The following is a 16,029-nucleotide window of genomic DNA, read 5'->3' as shown; positions in this document are numbered from 1 at the left end:
TCCTGTGCCTTCCTGAATGCTTTTCTGGAGCCCTCCCGCTCGCTCACTCCCCTTCTCGCCATTCCCCATGGCTTTGGCTTCACCTTCCCTCTGAGAAGCAATCTGTTCCTCACTTTGCCTGCTCTGATCATGAGTCCCATCACACTACTCTACAGCCAGAGCCCCTGAGACTATCTAACTCACTCCTTGGAGCTTTAGTTATAAATTCCAGTATGAAAAAAAAAAAAAGTCTTACTGTCCTAACTGAGGTCGTTGTTTTAGGTGTTGTTTTTCTCTGTGGGAATAACATGATAATACTGCTGCCATCTTGGAAGAGAGGTTACCACAGCAACCAACTGAGTAGCACAGTACACAGTTTTAACCAGGGCTATGACAATGGCAACGTCATAGCTGTTGAGAACCCCAGGTAGGAGAAGGGAGAATCCCAGCAGCCTCTTTTGATATTCCCGCCACTACCCCCTCCCGCGCACACTCAGTTGCAAGGGATTCTGGTAGATGCTAGAGTATATGATACGTAAAAGGCTGGAACCTACAAGATGGCTCAGTGGGTAAAGACACTTGCTACCGAAATCTAACAATCTGGGTTCAGTTCTCCAGACCCCACGTGATAGGAGAGAAGCAACTCCCTCAGGTTGTTCTCTGACCTCCTCTTACCATCTGGCACAGTGCTCCACCTCCCACATAGACACATACTAAAATAATAAAGTTTTAAAGGGTGGGGGAACCCCATGGCATAGTTTTCAGGAAGTCATCATCTAGAATGGGTGGGGTAGTGATGATGTAACCATTTGGGTTAAACACATGCGTCCTATAATAACTTCTCGTTCATGATCTGTAATTAAGTTCAATCAATTCATAAACTTACCAAGTTCAACTTCAAATAAATGCTTACTTTGATTCTAGATTAACAAAAGAGACATCTATGTGTTCCTGTCTCCCCAGGTGCCAGCCTCCAGCCAATCAGCTGTGGCCGTGGAAAGAGGTTATATCTCATGTGAGGATGTTAAAAAAAGTCAGTCATTGAAAGCAAAGGACCGGGCCAGGGAGATGGCTCAGTGGATAATGGTTCTTGCCTCCATGCATGAGGATCTGAGCTCAATCCAGAGCCCACATGGGAGGAGAAGACAGACACCTACAGATTGTCCTCTGACCTCCACACATGCACCATAGCACACACGCTCACAGAAAAGACGAATGCAAACCAAATAAATAGGTGTGATTTTAAATTTTTTCAAGAGAAAAATACAAAATAGTCACTAATCAAAAACAAACAAATAAAAAAGAGCACTCGAAAAGCTTGTCTGTCACTGAGATAAACAACATATATACTAGGGCATTAAACATTTAGGGAATTTAGTTTTCCTAAAATGCTGGAAATGAAGAAATAGCATCATAAAAGGAATCTAAGGAAAGCATAGCTAAACGGAACACATATTTGGCTCTGTCTCCAAGACCTCAAGTGACTCAGAGCCCAGGACTAGCTGTATTGATCTTTATTAATCCAGCAAATATCATGGCACCTAGAATTCAATATTTGCTGGACTGAAGAGAGCCTCCTGGAAGATAATGAGAAAAGGAGAATTGACTGCCGGGTCAGCACTGCGGCTATCCCTGTCCATAAGATGGAAGAATTCAATTCCTTCCGCTGACTCAGATTCACCGCCAGCGCTGCAGTCGGCCCTGAAGGATGTGAAGAAAATCTTTATTTGGGTGACATCTGGTCACAAGTCGGACAGTGGTTTCAGACGAAGCTTGTGATTCAGCAGCGTCTTTCAGCTCACCGTTCCCCGCACCGCGTCTCTAAAAGTCAGTGGCGGACAGTGCCGCACATCTCCCGGTGGTGGCATTTCCATGGTGAGAGGAGGGTGGAATGGGCCGCTTCTGACCAAATCAGGCGCAGAGTTGAGAAACCTGGCGATGTGGCGCTGAGCCATGGGGAGCGAACGGGAGGCAGCAGGGTGTGTAAGAACCACTCGCTGGACTGTTTGAGCTATGCCTGCCCTTTGCTGTGACGCCAGCCTTACCCAAGTGACTGCGTTAGTCTTGCTTGAGTCACTCTCAGGAGAGGTGAAAGGGCCGGCAGATGACAGGAAAGCCTATTGTGAAAGTCCCAGCTCCCTCTCCCCCTCCTCCCTACTCTCTGGAGCACCAGACACCTTAAGAGCTGGATTTGGGTTGGAACTGTCCTTCTCAAATATCAGCATGTATTTTATATATGCATAAATGTATGCATGTATATGCCATTGGAGTCTAGAAAGGATAGCAGATGGCTTACAGGGATATACAAAATACAAAAAAAAAGAAGTATAAAAAATAGAAATAAAATGCCAAAGAGATAAAAAAAATAAAAAAGCTGAAAAATCAAATGTGGATAGCCCTAAGTACATGTGTGTATGTGTGTGCATATATGCATGTGTAAGTGAGGGGCCAGCATCAGATGTTTTCCTCCAATCACGTTCTACCTTATTTTGTTTTATTTTTAGGATTGGATTGTGACTCACTGACTCAGCTAGGCTGGTTGGCCAGCAAGCCCCAGGCATCTCCTGTCACTGCTTCCTCAGCACTGGGATAGTAAGTTGCAGTGCTTGGCTTTTTAACATGAATTCTGGGACCTCGACTAACGTCCTCCTGCTGTCTTGACAAGTGTGGTCCCGACTGAGCCATCTTCCCAGACCCCTGTGTGCACTACCGTGAAATTTCAGCTGCACTGATGGATGGGAGCACCTGCTCACTGACGTCCAATTTTTTTTTTGATAAAGAATAATTAGATAAATACATCACTCAGTTACCAAATGATCCCAAAGCCCCCCATTTTCAGTGGGTCACAGAACAGGAGTGTTACGAGCTGGGGGACTTCAGCTCCAGGTTCTTTTCGAGTAATATCTATGAGGATTCTGTGCCCTTCTCCCCAGAGAGTGATGAGTAACCAGACCAAGCAAGAGAATTGATTTTATGATGATTCTTTACTAGCAACTTCAATATCCAATGCATCAATGGGGGTTACAATCTCAGTAGGCATGGGGGATTGATAATGGGCAACACACAGGCAATTCAATATCACAATTATTAATCCTACTAAACCTAATACATAAAACCAATTCATAACCTTAATCTAACTTATCTTAACCTTAATACAACTCAGCCGTTACTTATCTATAACCTTAATACAACTTATCCATTAATTATCTATAACCTTAATACAACTTATCCATTAATTATCTATAAAACACTCCTTGACCTTAGCTTATCCATTATTTCCTAATCTGATCAATTATCCATAAAATATCTCTTAACAGTTCACACATTAACATATGTATTAACACGTCTATGCTCTTCTCTTAACCTCTCATACACACATGAAATAGCATCATACGACCTGATATTCCCTGGCTTAAAAAGGGCTTTTTGAATTTCTTCAGGCTGGGCTCTTGTCCGCACTGGGGGCTGGGTAGTGAAGATCGACTCTTGACCCCGTAGTCTGCACTCGGGAGATAAGGTCCTGATGTTCCAGGCTGGTATCTGGTAGGGCCTTGGACTCAGCTTTTGGGTGACCGAGTCTCGGGAGACAAGGCTTTTAGTTCTCCACTCTCGAAGATGAAGCTTTGCTCTCGGGATGGCAAAGCATTCTGTCTGCTCAAAAGACGAAGCTTTGCTTTCGGGATGGCAAAGCATTCTGAAAGGCAGAGTATCTAGTCTGTTCTCGGGAGACAGACCTTCAATGTCCACTCTCATGGAATGAGGATTTGCATTCGGGATGTAAGGTGTTAAATGTCTGTTTTCGGGAGACAAAGCTCTGTGCTCTGGAGACAGAGCATTAAATGTTTAGGCAAGGCATTCAGTATTGCTGCTTTTCGGGAGGCAGGCTAGGAGGATCTCTCTTTCCACGGAGGCCTGGTGCCAGAGCCATTGTGAGAAGTGAGATAACCACCCTGCTTCAGCCACCTCTTTTATGCCAGTTCAAAATTGCCCCTCGTTTGATCCTTCCGATAACCAGGTGTCCTAGGTTATCAGTATCGACTGGCCACAGAAGGGTGGGGGAACCTCTTGTGTGGCAAGATTATTTCGTTACCACGGTTGCTGGGTGCAGCCCCCCACATCTGGCAGGGCCAGATGGGTGTGGCAGCCTTCAAACGGGCAAATGATCTCCCAATATTTCACCTTAGTAATTTTCCATACCCCACACAAGAAGAAATGCTTTTACATTACACCAAGTTACATTCATTCTTATTCTATAAATTTCCTGCTCTATCTACACTACAGATTCCCCTTTATTTATTCATTCAGAGGAATCTGCTTCCAGCTCATTACAAGGAGAAAACCCCGAAGTGGGTTGAAGTTACTATTCAAGCACCTGTGCCACTGGTCACATGACCTACAATTGGCTACGCCTCCTTCTTGGTTTCAACCTGCACCTACGAACTCAGAAGGTCAGTGAGCAGGGCCCATGGGTCACAGGTTGTTCCGCATGTGAAAGTCCATAGCAGAAGCATTTCAGTCTCACACTGGGATGGGCCAGAAGGACAGCGAGTACCAATCAGACTTTTTACCAGGTCAGATCTGTCCTTCTCTTCTCAGATGGCTCTAGGCTTTGTCAAGTTGACAGTTCAAACTAACTAGAACAGGAACCATTCTTAGGACAACAGAGGGATGCTTGAAGCCCATCCGCAATAGAAGAGAAGGCATTTTGCTCTGGACCACGTACTCCATGCTTGGATTTGCCTTCTCTACCTATAAAGTTTCTGACAGAGCTACAATCTGGGGACTTGCAGTGCACTTTATCTCCTGCATGATGTTCCACAGCCCTTACTTCTGGCCAAGGAGCTTGATTTGTAGCAAACTAAAGGACAGCAATGGGGTTACGTTTATGGAATTTACTTGCCATTACGATGCTCTTCATTATCCTGAAGCAACTGGCTTGATAGAATGGTGGAATGCTCTTTTTAATTCTCCATTCTAACAATGATTGTGTGATAAACCTTGGAAGTGTGGAAGAAAGGACCAGCGCCTAATATGCTATATGCCAATATCTATTGCCTCTTATCTGTCCTGCATGGGAGCACCAGTTTGAGAACTGTGACAGCTTTGTCAATGTGACATAATCCACAATCTCTGGGGAGAGACTTGCAGTGAGGGATTGTCTAGATCAGGTTGTCCTGTGGGCAAGTCTGTGGATAGTTGCCTTAAGTACATTAACTAATTGATGTGAAAAGACTCAGCCCACTATTGGAGGTTCCATTCCCTAGGCTTGGGCCCTAGACTGTATACAACGGAGAAGATGAACTGAGCACAGCAAGCATGCATTCATTCTCTCTCTACTCTTGACTGTGGATAGATATGAACAGTTGCTCCAAGTCCCTGCCACCTTGCCTCTCCCTCAGTGGTAACTGAGACCTGTAAGCTTTAAACAGACCTTTTCCCCTGAAGTTCCTTTGGTCAGGGTATTTGCCACATCAAAGAAAGGAAACTAGAAGAGGGATCAAGAGGTACAATGGGAGGCCTGGCCTGGAACCCCAATACTTCTGTAGCAAGCAGGAGAGTGGAGACATGAGAACCATAGCCAGGAAAATAACAAAGGGCTTTGTCTCAAACAAGGTGGAAGCAGAGGACCAGCTCCCAGGGTTGTCCTCTGACCGCCACACAGACAGCATACTGCCTGGGCACCTCCATGCACACATGCAAACATGTGCACACAAACTTAAATGCACATAAGCACAATCTTGCAAAAGCAAGGCCTTGAATTACCCTCCCTTTCACGGATGAACTGTTAAAGAAAGACCAGAGAAGGCAGAGGTTCCCCATACCCTACTGACCCCTGAGGACCAGATCCTCAACTGATCTGGACAGTACGGGAAAGAAAATTTGATTTTGGCTCCCTGGATGGTCTCAAACACTCTGCTGAAAGTACAAAAGATTAAAATGACCGTGTGCTTGTTCAAGGGACTTCGGTCCTTAGACATATTTAACCATATAAAATGTTATTTAAACAATTATTTCTCATTAATTATTCTCTTCCTGAAATCTCTCAGATATAGCACGAGACCTTGGCTTACTTCAGCCCTGCAGTGTCTATCCACAGCTGAGGAAAACAGGCCTGTCTTCCTAAATACTGAGGCCATATGTAAAAGCTGTGCTTACCAATTATGGGAACACTCTCTTTCTGGGAGGGTACTTCTCACAGCTACAATGTGTCCTTCTGTGCCTTAGCCACCTCTGCTCCTTGAGTAAAGGAGGCTACCAGGTACTGTGTCATCAAACTCACAGGTTTGGGAAATTACTCAGGATACCGAACCCTTGTCTTTGGGACTTTGCTAGGTAACCCTATAGAGAGGATCTAATGGCATTCTAGTTCTCTTTTACATTGTTAACCAATGCTGAATTTAACTGACTTCTTCTGTGAAGTTTCCAGGTGCTTGCTGTTTATGCAGGAGTCTAAAGTAACAAACAGCTAATTACAGTTACTTTATCCATCTATAGAACACTGATACATGGTCCAGATAGTTGTACAATTACATGCACCTTACTAAACAAAATTTATATTAATCAGGAAGTTAAAAGTTTTTTCTCATTAACTTTGTCTCTTAATGTTCCCCACCAAGTTGTACTAGAGAAGACTTGATGACTGACTCTGAACTTATGCTGAGCAATGAATACTGAGTCAGGTTCTTGCAGCAAACGAACAGCCTTAAGTCTCGGAATGGACAACAATGTCAGAAGTCGTCATTCCTGCTAACACCTATGACAAAGCCTGCCCAACTTTCTTTAGATGGTTTTCTTGCCTGTGCCCTTCCTCCAATAAAGGCAAACCACCCTCTTTCCTTAACTACACTCTCAGTAGGAACGTGGTAGACCCAACAGTCTCTCTTTTGTATATTACAGACGCCACCACCCTCATGTAACATGCTCCAAGGATGCATGTTGTCATCTCATGGCTGTCTCATGTCCTGGATCTTTGCCATCTGTTAGGCAATAATAAATTATTGTGGCCCCTTAGTTCCTCTGAGGGACCCTAGCTGCTGTCCCTTCTACATCACCCCTTTTCAAACTACAAAACATTAGAGGGTCAAAAACCCTAACAACCTCTGAAAAGGGCACTCTTGAGCTGTCTAGCCCATCCCTCCTTTTACTGCTCTGAACAATTTTTTTCAGGATTCAGAACTCAAGAGGTTGGACTGGGGCCTTCTTTGCATCAGTTAACTTCACTGTCTTGCCAGTTCTCAGAAAACTTTTAAGAAATTTTAGGTCAGCGTAACATCCTTCAGGACAGACTCCATTCTTAGGCTGCTGTGGTACTCCATATTAAGGAGGACTCCATCTCCTGACTACTGCTAAGGACGATCTTTGTGCCCTCTGGGGCAATGCTGCTTCCAAACCAACTAATCAAACTGGTTTGAGACGGGGTTCAAAGACTAGGGACCAGACAAAAACAATTCAGTAATAAGCATGCTCCTATTGGTGGTGTTTGAGGGTCAGGTCAGATTGAAAGGAAACCCCATTTCTCCGAATTCAAAAGATAGAAGGGACAGATGGCTGCCTGTGGTACCCATTAGATACCAAAGCCCATGCTGGCCTCCAGGCTCCCTCAGCATCACAAGTGCTTGATACATATTTCAGAGTCCATGTTAGCATCCTGGCCCTTCTCACCTCTCTTACCCTAAATTTCTCCAACCCATGGACTTCCTTCCCCCTAGATACTCCCTCTCCTTATAACCCTGCTAGGTTTTGATCTCTCTCTCTCTCTCTCTCTCTCTCTCTCTCTCTCTCTCTCTCTCTCTCTCTCTCTCTCTCTCTCTCTCCTTGGTCTCTCTCTGTGTCTCCCCTTACTCCTCACCCTCCTTCTCTCTATGTTTCTTTCTCTATGTCCTCACCATCTCTGTGTGTCTATCTGTCTGCCTGCCTGCCTGCTTTCCTGCTTGCCTGTCTGTCTGTCTGTCTGTCTGTCTGTCTGTCTGTCTGTCTCTGCTATGCTTCTGTTTCTCTTATGGTCAGGTCCAGTTGTCTGGCTGTGTTCAGTCTATACTTCCTATCTCTGCTCTGGACTCTCCCAGATGCCTCTGGCTGTGTGTTCTCTCTTTTATCTACAACAAAAACTTCCCTTTAGCTATACCATGGAGAGTGGTCATGTTGTCAGTTATATAGAGAGTCCCCTCCAATTCCAGCTCCTCCCCTTGGTCACTCCTTTCCTACTTAGTATCCTCATTATTTAGCATTTACCTTATCTTTTAAATGCTTTATGGAAGTTTCTCCGGGATCACATCACTGCTGTCACTGGGTCCACAGTAGGACAATGGTCACCCTGGCTAGGACCCTGACTGAGCCCCTTAGTCTTTGGTCTCGTCTTACTTGCTATAACTCCCATCTCATCAACTGTTTTGAGAAGTTTCTCCAGGAGCACAAGACAACTGCACGGTCTACCACAGCTGCCCAAATCAAACCGCTCCTCCTGCTACATGGTGCCAATCTGCAGAAGACAGAGGGAGTTTGAAGCAGATAGTGAAAAAGGAGGCAAATACTATGGACATCCCAGTGACCTGCTGCTTGAGGGACCATTATAACTACCGATATTTAGTCCCCATTTTAATTGTACATAATGATGACTTTGTGACGTTTTCATATGCAAATATTTGGAGCATATTTTGACCATATTCACCCATCACTACTCTCTTGTCCTTCCCATGACCACTGATGCCTTCTTCTTTCCCAACTAGCCCCCTTCTTTTGTGTGTGTGAACCACTGAGTGTTCGGTAGGGTTACTTAGAAGGATGTGAATTGGAGGTTAGGGGGTATTTTCAGGACCAGGGGCAACTCAGCAGAGACTACACCACTGAGGAAACTGTCTCTCCCTCCCCCATAGTTGACAATAGCATCTCCTGAGGGACAGGTGGGTAGGGCATCATGGGAATCTCCTCCCTGTTAACTATGCTTTATTTCTTCATTTCTTTTCATTGCCACGATGTGAAATATGTCCATAGGTTTAACTTTATATCTCACTATTGAAGGTACAAGATACAAAAAAACGAGAATATGAATCTCCTGGAGAAAAATTCAAAACAAAACCAACAGTATATATCTTTAGGAGAAAGAGTTGGTATTCTGCATTGTGTTAAGAAGGAGTGTAAAGTTTTTACTGCTTGTATTTGGAAATATAGTATGGTTTCCGGAAGTGTGTGTAAGTAGAAAACTGTCAAGAAGAGAACTAAGGCCCTGGAGACATGGTTAGAAACGTGTTGTTCTTGCAGAGGTCCTGAATTCAGTTGCCAGTACCAGTGGTGGGCAGCTCACAACCACCTGTAACTCCAGCTCCAGGAAATCTGATGCCATCCTCTGGCCTCTAAGGGCACCTGCACATGCACAACCCCCATTCTCATCACACACACACACACACACACACACACACACACACACATACACTCACACACACACTCGTGCGCATACTTTTAAAAGTAAATGTAAAATCACAGAGAATGAGAAGCGGCTTGTGGCTGCTTTGTCTTACATCAGCCCGGTTAAGCTGAGTTGTCATTTTCCAGAACTTCGTCCCTTCTGTGTTTCTGGCAAGGGAGACAAGAAAGAGAGTCTCATGGGAGATTTGTACACAGCAGGAAGGTAGCAGGTGTTCTGCTGCTCACACGTGGGTTCTCGCTTTTCTGTCGGCTCTGCTCCTCATGGAAGGCAGCCACTGAGCCTGCAATGCACTGTCCCCTGGATCCTTGTTATCCACCGTAGCTCCCAGGCAGTGGCATGCTTCACTCTTTGATGGAGGTCCCCAGCTTCTGCAGGGTGTCCACACCACTGGCCCTGACAGGGGTTATGCTCAGCCAGGTTCCAACTAGCTCTTGCTCTTTCCCATTTTCCTTTCTATATAATTACAGAACGTATCGCATTTTGTATACATCTTAAATGAATAAAGGACACAGCTGCTGGGCATCCCTTGAGGCCACAGACTTAGTTAATTCCAGAGAGAGTATGGCAGGATGAACAAGAAAGGAAAGGATTTCAGACTACTCAGAAGAGCAAGAAGTCCATCTTAGTGCTGTGGAGAAGGAAAGAAAATGTCTTGCATCTCAGAGAAAGGGAAGAAGGAATCTTGTTAATGTGTGGCTTAGAGGATGTGGGGGAAGTGTGGAGGAGGATGCACTTAGATGAGGGATATTCATTACAGGGCAGGGAATAGGCACCTTGGGTTGAGGTGTATTCATATACACTTGACAGACATGTTAAAACTCTCTGGTCTGGTGGCCTATGGCAACTGGAAGTCTGTAAACTTCCCCAGTGCAAGAGAGATTGGTGTCTGTTCATTGCTCTGGGATGCAGATGACTAGAGATTCCAGGATCAACTATGAGGATGGAGACAGAGAGAGCTGTAGGTATGCCTTCCTTGAGCAGCATCTTGTCTGGTATTTGACATTTCTCTCCTGGAGCCCTGGTACCTGACGAGCTGGGGACATATTCACAGATGGGTTCTCGGTAAGGTGCTTGCCAATAGCTAAGAGGATTCAAGAAAGTGTGGCCTGGTTAGACCCTAGTTTAAATCTATCCTACACATACATACAATCATACATACATATATACACATAGGTGGAATTTTCTGTCCCACCAGCTAGCTCCTAATAACCACACAGAGCCTTGTTATTAATCATAAATGCTCAGCCATTAGCTTAGGCTTGTTACTAGCTAGCTCTTATAACTTAAATTAACCCATTTTATCAATACACATGTTGCCACATGACTTGTGGCATTTACCTGTCCTCCTGCATGTCTTCTTCCCTCTCCATCTGGCTGGCAGCTCTGCCTTTCTTCCCAGAGTTCTCTCTGTCTGGCTCTCCCACCTATACCTCCTCCTGCCTAGCTATTGGCCATTTAGCTCTTTATTTAACCAATGAGAGCAACACATCTTCACAGCGTACAAAAAGATTGTTCCCACAATACATATATACTATTCTCAAACAATTAAACAAATTTGTAAAATATCAACTTAGCTAATAGGCACACTTTTGGATTACACATGAGAAGCAAATGCATCTATCAAAACAGTGCAGACTGAGAAACGTTAATAGTCAACTTGGCAAAACTAGAGTGACCTGGAATGAGAACCTCAACTGAAGAGCTGCCTCTATTGTACTGGTCTGCAGGCATGTCTGTGGGACATTTTCTTAGCTGCTAATTACCCCTCCCCTGAGAGGGGGCAGCCCTGGTGGCCTGGACTACAGAGAGAGAGAGAGAGAGAGAGAGAGAGAGAGAGAGAGAGAGGACAAACAGATGGTGTTCTGTTCCTTTCATTGAATCTTGAATTGATACAGTGTGAAGCCTAGAGGATGAGGGGCTGTAACAGCCGAGTGTGAGTCCTCTGAAACCCTGAGGCCCCTTAACTCTGTGTCTGCTGTGCACAACTCCCAGCTCTGTTTGTGAAGGAGAAACCATCGCACCTTCACGCTTTCTTTTCTTTTGTCCACACAGACCGTTTCCCCCATTGCCTGCCTCCAGCTTGAGTGACTGAGGACTAGGTGCTGAGAGTCATGCACTACACTTCTGACCTGCATTAACCACATAGCAGCTACAGTCATCTGGAGCCCAAGTTTCTCCCTTGTCTCTGCTCCTCTGATAAGGACGTGAGGTCTAGCTCATCCCTGGTGAACTATGATTTTGCTCCATCCTTTTCTCCGGAAGCCTGCTTCCCTGTTGTGTGAAGGGGCACATACTCTAAAAGCCTGCAGCCCGGACACCTCTGGTGACATCTGTCATTGCTTTTTCTCTGCAGTTGATCTGGCCTTCCCAGGAGCACTGACATGCCCTCTCCGGAATGGCTGAAAATACTGTGTCCACCCTTTCTTTGGTTTAGTGAAGGCACTCAGGGCCATGCACCTGCCAAGCAAGAGTTTTAGCACTAAGCTTCACCCCAGCCCATAGTCAACCTCTAACCACGCTGAGAAAATTCATGCTTTCATACCCATAGCTGCCTTTCCTTGCTGTGACCACTAGCAGTCTTCGTGTGATCAAACTTGGGGTCACAATCTGTATTCTAAGAAGTCAAGTTTGGCTATCGATCCTCAAGAAGCCAATTAAAAGAACTAAATTAATAATACAAAGCAGGAAAGGGAGGTGTGTTCACTATGACCACACTGGTAAGAGGGACACAGAGATCCTCTGACCCCGTTTCTGTCAATCTTTGGGGTCCTGAAATAAGATTAATGCTTAAATGGAGGGCCGAGAACTTGCATACCTAACCCATCCTGGTCAAGGAGTGGGTCTGTTCATCTCTGACCCATCATTAACCTGGAATAGACCACCTTAAAGTGATCCGACAGCCTTAAGATGGTCTGGCAGGTTGTTAGAAGTCTCTTTCTTGGAGAAAAGCCCCCTTTGATTCTTTTTCCCTCTCCCAGCATGAGATTCCTGAGGAAATTCTCATGTGGAGGGGTCCATTGTTTCAATTGTCTGATGCTCAGACTGAGGAAAAGAGTGTCTCTTTACAACGTCTCCATTTCTGCCAGCCAGCTACAATGAAGACAGAAGTGTCCACTTCAGAGAGGAAACCTTCTACCACCCCAGCCCAGAACTCACAGTGAACATGTTCTGTGAGGCCGAGCTCCTCACAACTTTTCCCTGCAGGAAACTGACTTGACTGAGTCACAGCAGAAGCAAAGGGGCCTTGACTCAGGGACCCACACTGCCACTGCCAGGTGCACATGACGCAGATGTGGCCCGAGAGACCTACTGAGGGAGGAGGTGGGAACCAGGATGAAGACAAAGCCAAGGATACTACTACAGCTAAGTCCATGATGCAACCTACTGAGTATCTGCAAGCGTCCCTAATACCTGCCCCTCTTATCAGAACATTCAGTGCAGCAATATTTACAAAACAAACGCAGCTAAACCATGGGGATGCCCAATAACAGCGGATTAACCTTCTGTAATAAACTGTGCCTTTACCATTTGTTTGCCTTCTTTCTTTCTTTCTTTCTTTCTTTCTTTCTTTCTTTCTTTCTTTTTTTAACAGGGAAGGGTATGAGATACAGGGCCACTACCACAAGTTATGTAGTCAAGTTTTCCAAATTTAGGGAAATTGCAAGGGTCAGTACATGCTAAGTCCAATGGAGACACCTCACCCTGGGAAAGCCACCTTTGTGACCATGGTGTTTCCTCCGCCAAGTAAGTATGCCACTGTCAATCAAAAAGGAAAAGTACCTGAGTTTAATCCCCAGAACCCACATTTAAAAATATAGCATGGTGCCACACATTTGTAAGCTGGGGACTGGGAGACAGGAGGACACTGAGGTGCACCAGACAGCAAGCCTACTTGCTAGAGTTTCAGACCAGAGAGACACCCTGCCTCAATAAAGAAAAAATAAATAAATAAAATGTTGGCTGGTGAGATGGCTCAGGACCATAGCACTTGCTGCTGAGCCTGGAACCCGAGTTCAATCCCTAGCACCGTTGATGGGAGGAAAGAACTAACTCATGTTTTCCTCTGTCCTTTATGTGTGTACTATGAAATGCACATGCTCATACTCACACACACACACACACACACCAATAATAAATGTTTAAAAGAAAATAATCAACTAACTCCTGAGGAATGATAACCTTTGGAGTAGCGGAACACAACCAACAGGATGAAATCTACTCCAAAGGTCAAAGGTTGTTCATTAGACCGGCTTACACGATGCAGGCTGCTCTTCCAACAATGTCTTCATCGGAGCTAAAAGCAGTAGCCATTCAGTCTGTGAAGTTACATGCTTTCTCTGTTCCAACCTGGTGATGAAGGCCTGGAGGAGCCCTGGAGAGACACTGGTCTTTGGCTAACTTTGGGATGCTAAAGGAGCCAGTATGAGCAAAGGCCAACATCAGGACAGATGTTGACAGCAGGAAGAAGTGAAGGCAGGCCAACTTTTGCCTTAGATCAGAATCACTATGGAAAGTGTCACCCATTCTAGGGTCTACACACAAGCACCACCACCACGCTCTTCTTATTTTTATTTTTATTTTTATTTTTGTCTTATGCCCTCAATTAATCCTCCTGAAATGCCCTCGTAGGCTCAGACCATGGTTGCCTGGCCTCATTGTTCTGGAGCTTATGGCAAGGTATCACATCATGGTGGCATGGTGGAAAACAGAGCTACTCATCTTACAGTGTCTGGAAATAAAGGAAAGAGATGAAGGGATTGGGGTTGCGTTAAACCCTTCAAGAGCATGCTCCCACCTTCTTGAGGCTCCATCACCTCCCAGTAGTACCTCGGGCTATGCTACCGGGAGATACTTAACCTAATCATAGCGGCTCCAGGTCCTGGCTGAGGAGAGCAAGTTCTTTCTGTAGGAAATGGGTGCTTTCTGAAAGCTTTGAAACTAAGGAATAAGGTATTGAAATTGACAAAGAAACAGATCACTGTAGGAAGGGGTTGAAGGCAAAAGTATAAGCAGCTTCTAATAATTGTGATTTCTTTGCGTTTTTTTTTTCTTTCATTTTGTTTTTATGAAGAGAAGGAGCCCACAGGACAGGGATAAAGCACAGATCCTGATTTAAGAGTCAACAGTGGGACCACGACCACAGAGGAAGGCTAGAGTTGACAGGACGGCCTCTGTGCCTCTGGAGGCTGTGAGGAAGAAATGAGCATTTGTGGAAGAGGAATGTGTGGAGTGGAGAGTGCCATTTGTCACAGAGGTTCCCCTCCTCTCTCCTTTCCTCTGGTGCCATAGTCACTCGGCAGCACGTAGCAGGGATCTCTGAGCAGTAGTGGAGAACTATACCCTGATCTGTAGGCCTAGAAAGAGACCTTGGCCTAGAGCCCATTCCCAAGGACACATTTCCTCCAAAAAGGTCACACTTCCTCGTCCTTCTAATCTTCTCAAGTAGTACCACTCCCAGTGACTAAGCTTTTAAATACTTGAGCCTATGGGGCTATTCTATTCAAACCACCACACCTACCTTCCTCTCTCTCTCTCCCTCTCTCTCTCTCTCTCTCTTCTTTGTCATTTTTTTGAATCAGGGTCACCTGTAGCTCAGGCTGACCTCTACATTCACTAGATAGTCAAAGATGACCTTGAGTTTCTAACCCTCCTGTCACCAGCCTCCCTGTGATTGGATAACAGGTGTCACCCACCATGTGGGTTTTTTGCAGTGCTGGTAATGGAACCCAGAGCTTCATATAAGTTAGAGAAGCAGTCTCCCAACTAAGTCCCCTAGCCTGGGCTTCTCGTGTCTTAGTGATGAAGAGAGGACAACAGCAGTACAGTTCTCTGAGCACAGATGGTCAGGGCAAGAGGTGTGGCTTGAGGAGTGTGCACAAGTTTCCCAAACCCTCCATTTGATACCCCTGCAGTGTGTGTTAAATGTAAGCCCCTGTTATACACACTCATTTCATCCTCACAAGAAGACTGGTGGGCATGGTGATATTAACATGCTCATTCATTTATACAAGAGAAAGCAAGGCACAGAGAACTTACAGCTACCTAGGTAGTAAGTGTCAAAGTTGCATTTGAATTCAGGAAGCCACCAATCAATATGGGAACTTAGTGAACAATAACCCAGAATGACTGAGATAATAAAACCATAATGCAAACTCGGCATGATTGAAGAGTGTGTATTTGGGCAGGGGAACGGCTTGGCGGTAGGAGCATTTTCTGTGTGAACATGAGGACACAGTTCAGCAACCACATAAAAAGCCAGTATAACGCCTATAACACCAGTGCTGGTGTGTGGACACAACAGGATCCCCAGGGCTTATTGGCCAGTGAGTCTAGATGCTCAAGCATGGACTCCGGGATCAGTGAGAGACCTTGTCTCAAACAAGGTGAAGTGTGATACACACACCTAAGTCACTCACAATTCCTCCTTCTCAAAGAAAACCCAGCCTAGGTGGCTGGAGAGATGGCTCAGTGGTTAAGAGCATTGCCTGCTCTTCCAAAGGTCCTGAGTTCAATTCCCAGCAACCACATGGTGGCTCACAACCATCTGTAATGAGGTCTGGTGCCCTCTTCTGGTCTGCAGACATACACATGGACAGAATATTGTATACATAATAAATAAATAAATA

General features: G+C 45.2%; 1 pseudogene; it reads right to left on the bottom strand.

The window, feature by feature from the left end:
• Positions 1-13,012: 13,012 nt before the first annotated feature.
• On the bottom strand, positions 13,013-13,155 carry LOC126513234 (uncharacterized; annotated as a pseudogene).
• Between the last annotated feature and the right edge of the window lie 2,874 nt (positions 13,156-16,029).

The sequence above is a fragment of the Alexandromys fortis genome, unplaced genomic scaffold (assembly GCF_014885135.2).
Source record: "Alexandromys fortis isolate MF-2015 unplaced genomic scaffold, M_Fortis_MF-2015_v1.1 scaffold_109, whole genome shotgun sequence".
NCBI classification, from domain to species: Eukaryota; Metazoa; Chordata; class Mammalia; order Rodentia; family Cricetidae; genus Alexandromys; species Alexandromys fortis.
Note: the sequence above shows the minus strand (reverse complement) of the source record. Positions and strands in the feature narration are given on the sequence as shown.